This window comes from Heterodontus francisci, chromosome 30 (genome assembly GCF_036365525.1).
Source record: "Heterodontus francisci isolate sHetFra1 chromosome 30, sHetFra1.hap1, whole genome shotgun sequence".
NCBI lineage: Eukaryota > Metazoa > Chordata > Chondrichthyes > Heterodontiformes > Heterodontidae > Heterodontus > Heterodontus francisci.
Window position 1 is genome coordinate 64,594,464 of NC_090400.1, and position 17,204 is coordinate 64,611,667.

At 46.1% G+C, this 17,204-nt stretch overlaps 1 protein-coding gene across 17 annotated transcripts in view; it reads left to right on the forward strand.

Moving 5' to 3' along the window:
- The window catches only part of ncor1 (nuclear receptor corepressor 1), a 489,622-nt gene that overhangs the window by 263,555 nt on the left and 208,863 nt on the right, over positions 1-17,204 (forward strand). The gene's annotated exons all lie outside the window — the stretch shown is intronic.

The window sequence follows — 17,204 nt, forward strand, 5'->3', positions numbered from 1 at the left end:
GAAGAAGGGTCACTGACCCGAAACGTTAACTCTGTTTCTCTTTCCACAGATGCTGCCAGACCTGCTGAGTGGTTCCAGCATTTCTTGTTTTTATTTCAGATTTCCAGCATCCGCAGTATTTTGCTTTTATAATAAAAACAGTATTTGATTTATTCAGTCACCATGAACAAGTGACCTCGGTTATAAACAGTGAAGTATAGAGTAAGTGAAAACCTTGGTAATGTAGTTCATGCTTTTCCTCATTGGGTAGCCACTGTTCCATGGTCATCACAACTATTCCTATTGCTATGGAATTGTATTCCTGATTAATTAGGAAAAAGCAGTGTTTACAAATACTTACTGAATTCCAGTCCTATTATGAGGGTGTTATTTGCAACACTTCACTATCTCTTCATAAATGGCCAATAATTTTGAAATTATTCAGCTGAAATTAGCAGCTCCTGCATGCAGCTGATTGCAAGTGAATGGGAACAGGAGTCAACAATTTAGTCTTTCAAGTCTGTTCTGCCATTTAGTTAGATCATGGCTGATCTGTACTTCAGTTCCATTTACCTGCCTTTGATACATATCCCTTAATTCTGTAATTCTTTCAAATTGTGAAGGGGTTTGATAGGGTAGTTGTAAAGAAAGTGCTTCCACTTATGGGGGAATCCTGAACTAGTGGCTATAAATATAAGATAATTATATTTAAGAAAGGAGGGAGAGAGAAAACATGGAGCTACAGCCTGACATCAATTGTCAGGAAAATGTTGGTATCCATTATTAAGGAATTGGTAAGAGAGCACTTAGAAGATCATAATATGATTAGGCAGAGTCAACATTGTCTTAAGGAAACCTGTTCAATGTTTTGAGGATGTAACTAGCAGGCTAGATAAAAGGGAACCAGTGGATGTAGTATATTTGGATTTTCAAAAGGCATTTGATAAGATGCCACACGAAAGGTTGCTGCAGAAGATAAGGACTCATAAGGTTGGATAATAGCATGGATAGAAGATTGGTTAAAGGACAGAAAACAGAGTAGGAAGAAATGAGTCATTTTCAAGTTGGCAGGCTGTAGCTAGTGGTTGCCACAAGGATTAGTGCTGGCACCTCAGTTATTTGCAATCTATATTAATGACTTAGATGAAGGGACAGTGTAATGTATCCAAGTTTGTTGACTACAAAGTTAGGTGGGAAAGTAAGCTGTGAGGAGGCCACAAAAGAGTCTGCAAAGTGAAATAGATAGGTTAAGTGATTGAGCAGGAAGGTGGCAGATGGAGTATAATGTGGGGAAGGAAGAATGGAAAGAAAAATTAAATGGTGAGATACTATTAAATGTTGGTGTTCAAAGGGATTTGTACGCCCTTGTACAAGAAACACACAGTTAACATGCAGAAACAGCAAGTAATTAGGAATGCAAATGGTTTGTTGGTATTTATTGCAGTGGGCTGGAGTACAAGAGTAAGGAAGTATTGCTGCAGTTGCACAGGGCTTTGGTGAGACCTGTGTACAATTTTGGTCTGCGTACCTAAGGAAGGATATACTTGTCTTAGAGGGGGTGCAATGAAGATTCACTACATTGATTTCTGGGATGAGAGGGTTGTTCTGTGAGGAGTGACTGAGTAGAATGGGCCTATATTCTTTGGAGTTTAGAAGAATGAGAAGTGGTCTCACTGAAATATATCAGACTCTGAGTGCTTGGCAGGGTAGATGCTGAGAGGGTATTTTCCCTAGTTGGGAAGTCTAGAACTAAGGGAACGTAGTTCTGATGAAAGGTCACTGATCTGAAACGTTAACTCTGCTTCTCTCTCCACAGGTGCTGCTAGACCTGCCGAGTATTTCCAGCACTTTGTGTTTTTATTTCAGATTTCCAGCATCTGCAGTATTTTGCTTTTATTATAGAACAAGAACAAAGAACAGTACAGCACAGGAACAGGCCATTTGGCCCTCCAAGCCTGCGCTGATCTTGATGCCTGCCTAAACTAACACCTTCTGCACTTCCGGGGCCCATATCCCTCTATTCCCTTCCTATTCATGTATTTGTCAAGATGTCTCTTAAACGTCGCTATCATATCTGCTTCCACCACCTCCCCTGGCAGCAAGTTCCAGGCACTCACCACCCTCTGTGTAAAGAACTTGCCTCGCACATCCCCTCTAAACTTTGCCCCTCGCACCTGAAACCTATGTCCCCGAGTAACTGACTCTTCCACCCTGGGAAAAAGCTTCTGACTATCCACTCTGTCCATGCCGCTCATAACTTTGTAAACCTCTATCATGTCGCCCCTCCACCTCCGTCGTTCCAGTGAAAACAATCCGAGTTTATCCAACCTCTCCTCATAATGCCCTCCAGACCAGGCAACATCCTGGTAAACCTCCTCTGCACCCTCTCCAAAGCCTCCACGTCCTTCTGGTAGTGTGGCGACCAGAATTGCACGCAATATTCTAAGTGTGGCCTAACTAAAGTTCTGTACAGCTGCAACATGACTTGCCAATTTTTATACTCTATGCCCCGACCGATGAAGGCAAGCATGCCGTATGCCTTCTTGACTACCTTATCCACCTGCGTTGCCACTTTCAGTGACCTGTGGACCTGTACGCCCAGATCTCTCTGCCTGTCAATACTCCGAAGGGTTCTGCCATTTACTGGGACTTAGGGACTAAAGGGACTTAGTCTCAGGACATTTAGGACTGAGATGAGGAGAAATTTCTTCACTCAGGGAGTTGCAAATCTTTGGAATTTTCTACCCCAGAGGGCTGTGGGTGCTCAGTTATAGAATAAAGACAGAGATAGGTAGATTTTTCGGTACTAAAGAAATTGAGGGATAATCTTTTTAAATTGAGGAGCAGGCTCGAGGGCCATATGGCCTATTCCTGCTTTTATTTTTTATGTTCTTATAGAGGCTAATAAGTCCAACAGGGAATTCAGGAGAAGCTTCTTTGCATAGAGTGGATAGAAAGTGAAACTTGCTACCACGCGTAATTGAGGCGAATAGTAAAGATGCATTTAAGGGAGATAAATACATAGAAACTTAGAAAAATGTACGGCACAGAAGGAGGCCGTTCAGCCCGTCATGTCTGCACTGGCTGAAAAATCTAGCCGCCCAATCTAATCCCACCTTCCAGCACCTGGTTCGTAGCCTTGCAGGTTACAGCACTGCAGGTGCATGTCAAGGTACCTTCTAAATGAGTTGAAGGTTTCTGCCTCCTCCACCGTTCCTGGCAGTGAATTCCAGACATCCACCACCCTCTGGGTGAAAAAGTTTTTTCTCATGTCCCCTCTAATCCTTCTACCAATCACCTTAAATCTGTGCCCCCTGGTAACTGACCTCTCCGCCAGGGGAAACAGTTCCTTCCTGTCTACTCTATCTAGGTCCTTCATAAGTTTGTACAATTAAGTCACTCCTCAGCCTCCTCTGTTCCAAGGAAAACAACCCCAGCTGATCCAGTCTCTCCTCATAGCTGCTAGTTTCAAGCCCTGGCAACATTCTTGTAAATCTCCTCTGTACTCTCTCCAGAACAATTATGTCCTTCCTGTAAATGTGGTGACCAGAAGTGTATGCAATACTCCAGCTGTGGCCTAACCAGCTTTTTATACAGTTCCAGCATTACATCCCTGCTTTTGTATTCTGTACCTCAGCCAATAAAGGAAAGCATTCCATATGCCGCCTTCACTCTATCTACCTGTCCTGCCACCTTCAGGGACCTGTGGACAAGCACACCAAGGTGTCTCACTTCTTCTACCCTCTCAATATCCTCCCGTTATTGTGTATTCTCTCACTTTGTTTGCCCTCCCCAAATGCATTACCTCACACTTCTCTGGTTTGAATTCCATTTGCCACTTTTCCACCCACTCAGCCAAACCATTGATAACTTTCTGGAGTCCACAGCTATAATAAAAGCAAAATACTGTGGATGCTGGAAATCTGAAACAAAAACAAGAAATGCTGGATTCACTCAGCAGGTCTGGCAGCATCTGTGGAAAGAGAAGCAGAGTTAACGTTTTGGGTCAGTGACCCTTCTTCGGAACTGACAAATATTAGAAAAGTCACAGATTATAAACAAGTGAGGTGGGGGTTGGGCAAGAGATAACAAAGGAGAAGGTGCAGATTGGACCAGGCCACATAGCTGACCAAAAGGTCACAGAGCAAAGGCAAACAATATGTTAATGGTGTGTTGAAAGACAAAGCATTAGTACAGATTAGATGTGAATATACTGAATATTGAACAGCAGCAAGTGCAAACCTGAAGAAAAACAACCTGAAAAAAACAGTGGGTGAGCAAACTGAACAAACTAAGATGAAATGAAATAAATGCAAAAAAAGATTGTAAAAAATGTAAAAAGGAATGTAAAAAAAAAGAAGGAAGAAAAAATAACTAAAAATGACTAAAAATGAAAGTAAAGTGGGGGGCTGTCATGCTCTGAAATTATTGAACTCAATGTTCAGTCCGGCAGGCTGTAGTGTGCCTAATCGGTAGATGAGATGCTGTTCCTCAAGCTTGCGTTGATGTTCACTGGAACACTGCAGCAATCCCAGGACAGAGATGTGAGCATGAGAGCAGGGGGGAGTGTTGAAATGGCAAGCAACCGGAAGCTCAGGGTCCTGCTTGCGGACTGAGCGGAGATGTTCCGCAAAGCGGTCACCCAGTCTGCGCTTGGTCTCCCCAATGTAGAGGAGACCACACTGTGAGCAGCGAATACAGTATACTACATTGAAAGAAGTACAAGTAAATCGCTGCTTCACCTGAAAGGAGTGTTTGGGGCCTGGGATAGTGAGGAGAGAGGAGGTAAATGGGCAGGTATTACACCTCCTGCGATTGCAAGGGAAGGTGCCCTGGGACGGGGACAAGGTGGTGGGGGTAATGGAGGAGTGGACCAGGGTGTCGCGGAGGGAACGATCCCTTCGGAATGCTGACAGGGGAAGGGAGGGGAAGATGCGACTGGTAGTGGCATCACGCTGGAGGTGGCGAAAATGGCGGAGGATGATCCTTTGGATATGGAGGCTGGTGGGATGAAAAGTGAGGACAAGGGGAACCCTGTCACGATTCTGGGAGGGAGGGGAAGGGGTGAGGGTAGAGGTGCGGGGAATGGGTCGGACACGGTTGAGGGCCCTGTCAACCACAGTGGGGGGAAATCCTCGGTTGAGGAAAAAGGAGGTCATATCAGAAGCACCGTCATGGAAGGTAGCATCATCAGAGCAGATGCGTCGGAGACGGAGAAACTGGGAGAATGGAATGGAGTCCTTACAGGAGGTAGGGTGTGAAGAAGTGTAGTCGAGGTAGCTGTGGGAGTCAGTGGGCTTATAATGGATATTGGTAGACAACCTATCCCCAGAGATGGAGACAGAGAAGTCGAGGAAGGGAAGGGAAGTGTCAGAGATGGACCATGTAAAGGTGAGAGAAGGGTGGAAATTGGAAGCAAAGTTGATAAAGTTTTCCAGTTCGGGGCGGGAGCAGGAAACGGCACCGATACAGTCATCAATGTACCGGAAAAAGAGTTGGGGGAGGGGGCCTGAGTAGGACTGGAACAAAGAATGCTCGACATATCCCACAAAAAGACAGGCATAACTAGGACCCATGCGGGTACCCATAGCGACACCTTTTATTTGAAGGAAATGCATGGAGTTGAAGGAGAAGTTGTTCAATGTGAGAATAAGTTCAGCCAGGCGGAGGAGGGTGTTGGTGGATGGGGACTGGTTGGGCCTCTGTTCCAGGAAGAAGCGGAGAGCCCTCAAACCATCCTGGTGGGGGATGGAGGTGTAGAGCGATTGGACGTCCATAGTGAAGAGGAGGCAGTTGGGACCAGGAGTCCACAGCTATCCTGTTCACTATGAACTAAACGACCAATTTTTGTGTCGTCAAATTTCCCAATCCTGCCTCCCACATTTAAGTTCAAATCATTAATATACGAACATACATACATACAAATTAGGAGCAGGAGTAGGTCACTCAAGCCTGCTCCGCCATTCAATAAGTTCATGGCTCAACTGATTACTCTACATTTCCACCTACCCCCAATAGATTCTTGATATGCAAAGAGATTATCTACCTCAGCCTTAAAGGTGTTCAAAGACTCCTCTTCCTCAAAAGGCAGTGGAAGCAAATTCCAAAGACTCTGAGAGAAAAAATGTCTCCTCATCTCTGTCTTAAATGGGTGACTCCCTTATTTTTAAACAGTGACCCTTAATTTGAGATTTTCCCACTAGGGGAAACATCCTTTCCACATCCACCCTGTCAACACCCCTCAGGATCCTGTATGTTTCAATCAAGTTGCCTCTTACTCTTCTAAACTCCAGCAAATACAAGCCGAGCCTGTCCTCCTAAGAAGGGCCACCCATTCCAGGTATTAGTCTAATAAACCTTCTCTACTGCCTCCAACGCATTTACATCCTTCCTTAAATAAGGAGATCAGTACTGTACACAGTACTCCAGATGTGGTCTCACCAGTGCCCTGTACAGCTGAAGCATAACCTCCCTACTTTTGTATTCAATTCCCCTCGCGATAAACAATAACATTCTATTAGCTTTCCTAATTACGTGCTGTACCTGCATACTAACCTTTTGCAATTCATGCACGAGGATGCCCAGATCCCTCTGTATCTCAGAGCTCTGCAATCTCTCAACATTTAGATAATATGCTTCTTTATTATTCTTCCTGCCAAAGTGGACAGTTTCACATTTTCCCACATTATATTCCATTTGCCAGGTCTTTGCCCACCCACTCACAACCTTTGTAGCCTCCTTATATCCTCTTCACAGCTTACTTTCCTACCTATCTTTCTGTCATCAGCAAATTTACTGTTTGTAAAAAGTTGCGGCCCCAGCACAGATCCCTGTTGCACACCACTCATTACATCTTGCCAACCAGAAAATGACCCATTTATGCCTACTCTCTATTTCCTGTTTTCTACCCATCCCAATATGTTACCCCCTACACCATGGGCTTTTATTTTCTGCAATAACCTTTGATGTGGCACCTTATCAAATGCCTTCTGGAAATCGAAGTACAATACATTCACTGGTTCCCCTTTATCCACAGCACATGTAACTCCCTCAAAGAACTCCAATAAATTGGTTAAATATGATATACCACAAACAGCAAGGGGCCCAACACTGAGCCCTGTGGAACACCACTGGAAACTGCTTTCCATTTGCAAAAACATTCGTTGACAACTACCCTTTGTTTCATGTCACTGAGCCAATTTTGGGTCCAACCTGCCACATTCCCCTGTATCCCATGGGCTTTTATTTCACTGACCAGTCTGCCATGCAGGACCTTGTCAAATGCCTTACTAAAGTCCATGTAGACCACATCCACTGCACTACCCTCATCATTCTTCCTTGTTACTTCCTCAAAACACTCAATCAAGTTAGTAAGACATGGCCTTCCCTTAACAAATCCATGCTGACTATCCCTGATTAATCTATGCCTTTCTCAATGGCAGTTTATCCTGTCCCTGAGAATTGATTCTAATAATTTACCCACTACCAAGGTCAGACTGACCGGCCAATAATTATTTGGCCTATCCCTCGCACCCTTTTTAAACAATGGTGTAACATTCGCAGACGTCCAATCCTTTGGCACCTCATCCGTATCCAGTGAGAATTTGAAGATGCAAATACAAGAAGAGCAAATCAATGGAAGCATTAGTGGAGTACAGAAAATGTAGGATGGAGCTCAAGAAAGCAATTAGGAGAGCAAAGAGGGGATATGAGAAAGCTCTGGCTGGTAAAAGTAGAGGAAATCCCAAGATATTCTATAAGTGTATCAATGGGAAGAGGATAACCAGGGAAAGAGTAGGACCCATTAGAGACCAAGAGAGAAATTTGTGGGTGGAGCCAGAGGACATTGGTAGGGAGTTGAACGAATACTTCACATCTGTCTTCACCCAAGAGAAAGAGGATGTAGATATGGAACTTAGAGAGAGAGACTGTGAGGTTCTTGAGCAAATTGTCAGAGGGAGTGACAAGGTATTGGAGGTTTTGGAAGGCTTAAAAGTAGACAGATCTCCAGGTCCGGACGATTTGTGTCCCAGGATGCTGTGGGAGGCGAGGGTGGAGATTGCAGGGGCTCTGACACTAATTTTTAATTCCTCTCTGGCCACGGGGGAGGTGCCATAGGACTGGAGAACAGCTAATGTGGTCCCACTATTTAAGAAAGGTTGTAGAGATAAGCCAGGGAACTACAGACCAGTGAGTTTCACATCAGTGGTAAGGAAACTAAAGGAGTAAATTCTGAAGGAGAGAATCTATCACCACTTGGAGAGGCAAAATTTGATTAGGAATAGTCAGCATAGCTTTGTCAGAGGGAGGTCATGCCTAACGAATTTGATTGAATTTTTTGAGCATGTGACCAGGTGTGTAGATGAGGGGAGTGCAGTTGATGTAGATTTCAGCAAAGCCTATGACAAGGTCCCGCATGGGAGACTTATCAAGAAAGCAAATGCACATGGGATACAGGGTAACTTGATAAGGTGGATTCAAAATTGGCTTAGCTGTAGGAGACAGAGAGTGATGACAGACGACTGCTTTAGTGACCCGAAGCCAGTGTCCAGTGGCATACCACAGGGATCTGTGCTGGGTCCCCTATTGTTTGTCATTTATATAAACGACATAGATGACTATGTGGGGGGTAAGATCAGTAAGTTCGCGGATGACACAAAGATTGGCCGAGTGGTTAACAGTGAGGTGGAGTGCCTTAGGTTACAGGAAGATATAGACGGGATGGTCAAATGGGCAGAAAAGTTGCAGATGGAATTTAATGCTGAAAAGTGTGAGGTGATACACTTTGGAAGGAGTAATGTGACACGGAAGTATTCAATGAATGGCCTGACACTGGGAACATAGAACAGTACAGCACAGTACAGGCCCTTCAGCCCACGATGTTGTGCCGAACCTTTAACCAACTCAAACAAACTACCTACCCTTCATTCTGCTATCATCCATGTACCTATCCAAGAGTCGCTTAACTGTCCCTAATATATCTGCTTCTACGACCACCCCTGGCAGCGCATTCCACGCACCCACCACTCTCTGTGTAAAGAACCTACCTCTGACATCTCCCCGAAACCTTCCTCCAATCACCTTAAAATTCTGCCCCCTGGTGATGGCCCTTTCCATCCTGGGAAAAAGTCTCTGGCTATCCACTCTATCTATGCCTCTCGTCATCTTGTACCCCTCTATCAAGTCACCTCTCATCCTTCTTCGCTCCAATGAGAAAAGCCCCAGCTCCCTCAATCTTTCTTCGTAAGACATGTCCTCCAGTCCAGGCAGCATCCTGGTAAATCTCCTCTGCACCCTCTCTAAAGCTTCCACATCCTTCCTATAATGAGGCGACCAGAACTGAACACAATATTCCAAGTGTGGTCGAACCAGGGCCTTATAGAGCTGCAGCATAACCTCGCGGCTCTTAAACTCAATCCCCCTGTTAATGAAAGCCAACACACCATACGCCTTCTTAACAACCCTATCAACTTGGGTGGCAACTTTGAGCGATCTATGGACATGGACCCCAAGATCCCTCTGTCCCTCCACACTGCCAAGAATCCTGTCTTTCAGCCTGTATTCTGCATTCAAATTCGACCTTCCAAAATGAATCACTTCACACTTTTCCAGGTTGAACTCCATCTGCCATTTCTCAGCCCAGCTCTGCATCCTGTCAATGTCCCGTTGCAACCGACAACAGCCTTCCACACTATCCACAACTCCAGCAACCTTCGTGTCTTCGGCAAACTTGCCAACCCAGCCTTCCACTTCCTCATCCAAGTCATTTATAAAAATCACAAAGAGCAGAGGTCCCAGAACAGATCCTTGCGGAACACCACTGGTCACCGAGCTCCTTGCTGAATACTTTCCATCGACTACCACCCTCTGTCTTCTATGGGCCAACCAATTTTGTATCCAGACAGCCAACTTCCCCTGTATCCCATGCCTCCTCACTTTCTGAATGAGCCTACCATGGGGGAACCTTATCATACGCCTTGCTAAAATCCATATACACCACATCCACTGCTCTTCCTTCATCAATGTGTTTTGTCACATCTTCAAAGAATTCAATAAGGCTTGTGAGGCATGACCTGCCCCTCTCAAAGCCATGCTGACTGTCTCTAATCAAACCATGCTTTTCCAAATAATCATAAATCCTGTCTCTCTGAATCCTCTCCAATAATTTGCCCACTACCGACGTGAGACTTACTGGTCTATAATTCCCTATTCCCTAATAGGGTTACCCCTATTCCCTTTCTTGAACAAGGGAACAACATTTGACACCCTCCAATCATCCGGTACTACTCCAGTGGACAGTGAGGACGCAAAGATCATCGCCAAAGGCGCAGCAATCTCTTCCCTCGCTTCCCGTAATATCCTTGGGTATATCCCGTCTGGCCCCGGGGACTTTTCTGTCCTCATATCATTCAAAATTTCCAGCACATCCTCCCTCTTAACCTCAACCTGATCCTTGCTTCCTCAACCTTAAGTAAGCTTCCTTCATCCTCTTGACTAGCTGTTCCAAACAAAGAACAAACAAAGATAATTACAGCACAGGAACAGGCCCTTCGGCCCTCCAAGCCTGCGCCGATCCAGATCCTCTCTCTAAACATGTCGCCTATTTTCTAAGGTTCTGTATCTCTTTTCTTCCTGCCCATTCATGTATCTGTCTAGATACATCCTAAAAGACTCCATCCTGCCCGCGTCTACCACCTCCGCTGGCAACGCGTTCCAGGTGCCCACCACCCTCTGCGTAAAGAACTTTCCACGCATATCCTCCCTAAACATTTCCCCTTTCACTTTGAACTTGTGTCCTCTAGTAATTGAAACCCCCACTCTGGGAAAAAGCCTCTTGCTGTCCACCCTGTCTATACCTCTCATGATTTTGTACACCTCAATCAGGTCCCCCCTCAACCTCCGTCTTTCTAATGAAAATAATCCTAATCTGCTCAACCTCTCTTCATAGCTAGCGCCCTCCATACCAGGCAACATCCTGGTGAACCTCCTCTGCACCCTCTCCAAAGCATCCACATCCTTTTGATAATGTGGCGACCAGAACTGTACGCAGTATTCCAAATGTGGCCGAACCAAAGTCCTATACAACTGTAACATGACCTGCCAACTCTTGTACTCAATGCCCCGTCCGATGAAGGAAAGCATGCCGTATGCCTTCTTGACCACTCTATTTACCTGCGTTGCCACCTTCAGGGAACAGTGGACCTGAACACCCAAATCTCTCTGGACATCAATTTTCCCCAGGACTTTTCCATTTACTGTATAGTTCACTCTTGAATTGGATCTTCCAAAATGCATCACCTCGCATTTGCCCTGATTGAACTCCATCTGCCATTTCTCTGCCCAACTCTCTAATCTATCTATATTCTGCTGTATTCTCTGACAGTCCCCTTCACTATCTGCTACTCCACCAATCTTAGTGTCGTCTGCAAACTTGCTAATCAGTCCACCAATACTTTCCTCCAAATCATTAATGTATATCACAAACAACAGTGGTCCCAGCACGGATCCCTGTGGAACACCACTGGTCACACGTCTCCATTTTGAGAAACTCCCCTCTACTGCTACTCTCTGTCTCCTGTTGCCCAGCCAGTTCTTTATCCATCTAGCTAGTACACCTTGGACCCCAAGCGCCTTCACTTTCTCCATCAGCCTGCCATGGGGAACCTTATCAAACGCCTTACTGAAGTCCATGTATATGACATCGACAGCCCTTCCCTCATCAATCAACTTTGTCACTTCCTCAAAGAATTCTATTAAGTTGGTAAGACATGACCTTCCCTGCACAAAACCATGTTGCCTATCACTGATGAGCCCATTTTCTTCCAAATGGGAATAGATCCTATCCCTCAGTATCTTCTCCAGCAGCTTCCCTACCACTGACGTCAGGCTCACCGGTCTATAATTACCTGGATTATCCCTGCTACCCTTCTTAAACAAGGGGACAACATTAGCAATTCTCCAGACCTCCGGGACCTCACCCGTGTTTAAGGATGCTGCAAAGATATCTGTTAAGGCCCCAGCTATTTCCTCTCTCGCTTCCCACAGAAACCTGGGATAGATCCCATCTGGACCTGGGGACTTGTCCACCTTAATGCCCTTTAGAATACCCAACACTTCCTCCCTCCTTATGCCGACTTGACCTAGAGTAATTAAACATCTGTTCCTAACCTCAACATCCGTCATGTCCCTCTCCTCGGTGAATACCGATGCAAAGTACTCGTTTAGAATCTCACCCATTTTCTCTGAGTTCAAGCATAACATTCCTCCTTTGTCCTTTAGTGGGCCAATCCTTTCTCTAGTTACCCTCTTTCTCCTTATATATGAATAAAAGGCTTTGGGATTTTCCTTAACCCTGTTTGCTAAAGATATTTCATGACCCCTTTTAGCCCTCTTAATTCCTCGTTTCAGATTGGTCCTACATTCCCGATATTCTTTCAAAGCTTCGTCTTTCATCAGCCGCCTACACCTTATGTATGCTTCCTTTTTCCTCTTAGCTAGTCTCACAATTTCACCTGTCATCCATGGTTCCCTAATCTTGCCATTTCTATCCCTCATTTTCACAGGAACATGTCTCTCCTGAACGCTAATCAACCTCTCTTTAAAAGCCTCCCACATATCACATGTGGATTTACCTTCAAACAGCTGCTCCCAATCTACATTTCCCAGCTCCTGCCGAATTTTGGTATAGTTGGCCTTCCCCCAATTTAGCACTCTTCCTTTAGGACCACTTTCGTCTTTGTCCATGAGTATTTTAAAGCTTACGGAATTGTGATCACTATTCCCAAAGTAGTCCCCTACTGAAACTTCAACAACCTGGCCGGGCTCATTCCCCAACACCAGGTCCAGTATGGCCCCTTCCCGAGTTGGACTATTTACATACTGCTCTAGAAAACCTTCCTGGATGCTCCTTACAAATTCTGCTCCATCTGGACCTCGAACACTAAGCGAATCCCAGTCAATGTTGGGAAAATTAAAATCTCCTATCACCACCACCCTGTTGCTCCTACATCTTTCCATAATCTGTTTACATATTTGTACCTCTATCTCACGCTCGCTGTTGGGAGGCCTGTAGTACAGCCCCAACATTGTTACCGCACCCTTCCTATTTCTGAGTTCTGTCCATATTGCCTCACTGCTCGAGTCCTCCATAGTGCCTTCCTTCAGCACAGCTGTGATATCCTCTTTGACCAGTAATGCAACTCCTCCACCCCTTTTACCTCCCTCTCTATCCCGCCTGAAGCATCGATATCCTGGGATATTGAGTTGCCAATCATGCCCTTCCCTCAACCAAGTCTCAGTAATAGCAATAACATCATACTCCCAGGTACTAATCCAAGCCCTAAGTTCATCTGCCTTACCTACTACACTTCTTGCATTAAAACAAATGCACCTCAGACCACCAGTCCCTTTATATTCATCATTTGCTCCCTGCCTGTTACTACCTCCTTACTGTCAACTGACCTCAATTGGTTCCCATCCCCCTGCCACATTAGTTTAAACCCTCCCCAACAGCGTTTGCAAAAGCACCTCCAAGGACATTGGTTCCAGTCCGGCCCAGGTGTAGACCGTCCAATTTGTAATAGTCCCACCTCCCCCAGAACCGGTCCCAATGTCCCAAAAATCTGAACCCCTCCTTCCTGCACCATCTCTCAAGCCACGCATTCATCCTGACTATTCTTTCATTTTTACTCTGACTATCACGTGGCACTGGTAGTAATCCTGAGATTACTACCTCTGAGGTCCTACTTTTTAACTTGGCTCCTAACTCCCTAAACTCTGCTTGTGGGACCTCATCCCGTTTTTTACCTATATCATTAGTGCCTATGTGCACAATGACAACTGGCTGTTCACCCTCCCCCTTTAGAATGTTCTGCAGCCGATCTGAGACATCCCTGACCCGTGCACCTGGGAGGCAACATACCATTCGGGAGCCTCGTTTTCGACCACAGAACCGCCTATCTACTCCCCTTACAATCGAATCCCCTACGACTATAGCCCTTCCACTCTTTTTCCCGCCCTTCTGAACAGCAGAGCCAGCCACGGTGCCATGGACCTGGCTACTGCTGCCTTCCCACATCTCTTGTCATCCAAGGTTCCTTCACCCTACCATCCCTTCCTTGCCTCATCGGGACAAACCTATCCAGCAGTCGCAGCAAGTGCTCCCTGAACAACCTCCACATTTCTGTCGTGCATTTCCCTGAAAACATCTGTTCCCAATTTAAGCTCCCCAGTTCCTGCCTAATAGCATTGTAATTCCCCCTCCCCCAATTAAATATTTTCCCATCCCGTCTGCTCCTGTCCCTCTCCATGACTATAGTAAAGGTCAGGGAGTTGTGATCAATATCACCGAAATGCTCTCCCACCGAGAGATCTGCCACCTGGCCTGGTACGTTGCCAAGCACCAAGTCCAACATAGCCTCCCCTCCAGTCGGCCTATCTACATATTGAGTCAGGAAACCTTCCTGGACACACCTGACAAAAACTGCTCCATCCAAACTATTTGCACTAAGGAGGTTCCAATCAATATTAGGGAAGTTGAAGTCACCCATGACAACAACCCTGTTACTTCTGCACCTTTCCAAAATCTGCCTCCCAATCTGTTCCTCCGTGTCTCTGTTGCTATTGGGGGGTCTATAGAAAACTCCCAACAAAGTGACTGCTCCTTTCCTGTTTCTGACTTCCACCCATAATGACTCAGTAGACAAACCCTCCTCGACGACCTCCCTTTCTGCAGCTGTGATACTATCCCTGATTAACAATGCCACTCCCCCACCTCTTTTACCTCCCTCCCTATTCGTTTTGAAACATCTAAACCCCGGAACATCCAACATCCATTCCTGCCCGTGATATCCAAGTCTCCGTAATGGCCACAACATCGTAGCTCCAAGTACTGATTCATGCTCTAAGTTCATCACCCTTATTCCTGACACTTCTTGCGTTAAAATAGACACACTTCAACCCATCATACTGGCTGCAACTTTGCCCTGTCAACTGTCTAACCTTCCTCACAGACACTCTGCACTCTGTATCTGCCTGTTCAACAGCTACCCCATCCACTGATCCGTAGCTCCGGTTCCCATCCCCCTGCCAAACTAGTTTAAACCCTCCCGAAGAGCTCTAGCAAACCTTCCGCCCAGGATATTGGTGCCCCTCCAGTTCAGATGCAACCCGTCCTTCTTGTCCAGGTCCCACCTTCCCCAGAAGGTATCCCAATGATCCACATATCTGAATCCCTCCCTCTTACACCAGTTCTGTAGCCACGTGTTCAGCTGCATTCACTCCCTGTTTCTAGCCTCACTAGCGCATGGCACCGGTAACAATCCTGAGATTACTACTCTGCTCGTCCTGCCTTTCAGCTTCCAACCTAACTCCCTATATTCGCTTTTCAGGTCCTCATCCCTTTTCCTAGCTATGTCATTGGTACCAATATGTACCACGACCTCTGGCTGCTCCCCCTCCCCCTTAATAATCCTGTGGACTCGATCCGAGACATCCCTGACCCTGGCACCCGGGAGGCAACATACCATCCGGGAGTCTCGTTCGCGACCACAGAATCTCCTGTCTGTTCCTCTAACCATTGAATCTCCTATCACTATCGCTCTCCTATTCTCCCCCCTTCCCTTCTGAGCCAGGCTCAGTGCCAGAGACCTGGCCACTGTGGCTTTCCTCTGGTAGGTCGTTCCCCCCCCCCCCAACCGTATCCAAAACGGTATACGTATTATTGAGGGGAACGGCCACAGGGGATCCCTGCACTGTGCGCCTATTCCCTTTCCCTCCCCTGACGGTCACCCAGCTACATTTATCCTGTAACTTAGGTGTCACTACTTCCCTATAACTGCTCTCTATCACCCCCTCAGCATCCTGAATGATCCGAAGTTCATCCAGCTCCAGCTCCTGTTCCCTAACACGGTCTGCGAGGAGCTGGAGTTGGGTGCACTTCTCACAGGGAAGTTCCGAGGAACAAAGGGACCTTGGTGTGTTTGTCCATAGATCTCTGAAGGTAGAAGAGCAGGTTAATAGGGTGGTGAAAAAGGCAGATGGGACACTTGCCTTTATCAATCGAGGCATCGATTGCCAAAGCAGAGAGGTCATGTTGGAGTTGTACAGAACTTTGGTCAGGCCACAGCTGGAGTACTGTGTGCAATTCTGGTCGCCACATTAAAGGAAGATGTGATTGCATTGGAGGGGGTGCAGAGGCGATTCACCAGGATGTTGCCTGGGCTGGCAACATTTAAGCTATGAAGAGAGGTTGGATAGGCTTGGGTTGTTTTCGCTGGAGCAGGGAAGACTGAGGGGTGACCTGATCGAGGTGTACAAGATTATGAGGGGCATGGACAGGGTGGATAGGGAGCAGGTGTTCCCCTTAGTTGAACAGTCAGTTACGAGGGGTCACAAGTTTAAGGTGAGGGGCGGGAGGTTTAAGGGGGATTTGAGGAAGAACTTTTTTACCCAGAGGGTGGTGACGGTCTGAAATGCCCTGCCTGGGAGGGTGGTCGAGGCAGGTTGCCTCACATCCTTTAAAAAGTACCTGGATGAGCACTTGGCACGTCATAACATTCAAGGCTATGGGCCAAGTGTTGGCAAATGGGATTAGGTAGACAGGTCAGGTGTTTTAATGCATCGGTGCAGACTCAATGGGCCGAAGGGCCTCTTCTGCACTCCATGATTCTGTGATGTTTCTCAGTGCATCCTCTATTTCCTCCCTGGCTTCCTTTAACAACCGAGGATGCAATCCATCTGGCCCTGGCGATTTATCCACTTACAAGAATGTCAGAGCCTCTCTTGCTTCCTCTCTCATTATGCTAATCGTATTTAATATTTCTCACTCCTCCTCTTTTACTACAATGTCTGCATCATCCCTCTCCTTTGTGAAGACAGAGACAAAAAGCACATTGAGAACCCTACGCACAACTTCAACCACGTGCAAGTTCCCTTGCACGTTTCTGATAGGCCCTACCCTTTCTTAGTTAACCTCTTGCTCTTAATGTACTGATAAAACATCTTTGGGTTTTCTTTGATTTTACCTGCCAATAATTTTTCATGTCCTCTCTTTGCTTTTCTACTTTCTATACTCCTCTAGGCTTTCTAAAGTATTAAGTTTTTTGTGATCATCATGAGCTTTCTTTTTCTGCTTTAACTTACCCTGTAAGCTTCTAGATAACTAGGGTGCTCTAGAATGGCCGTAACAGCCTTTATCTTTGTGGGGACATGTCTACACTGTGCCT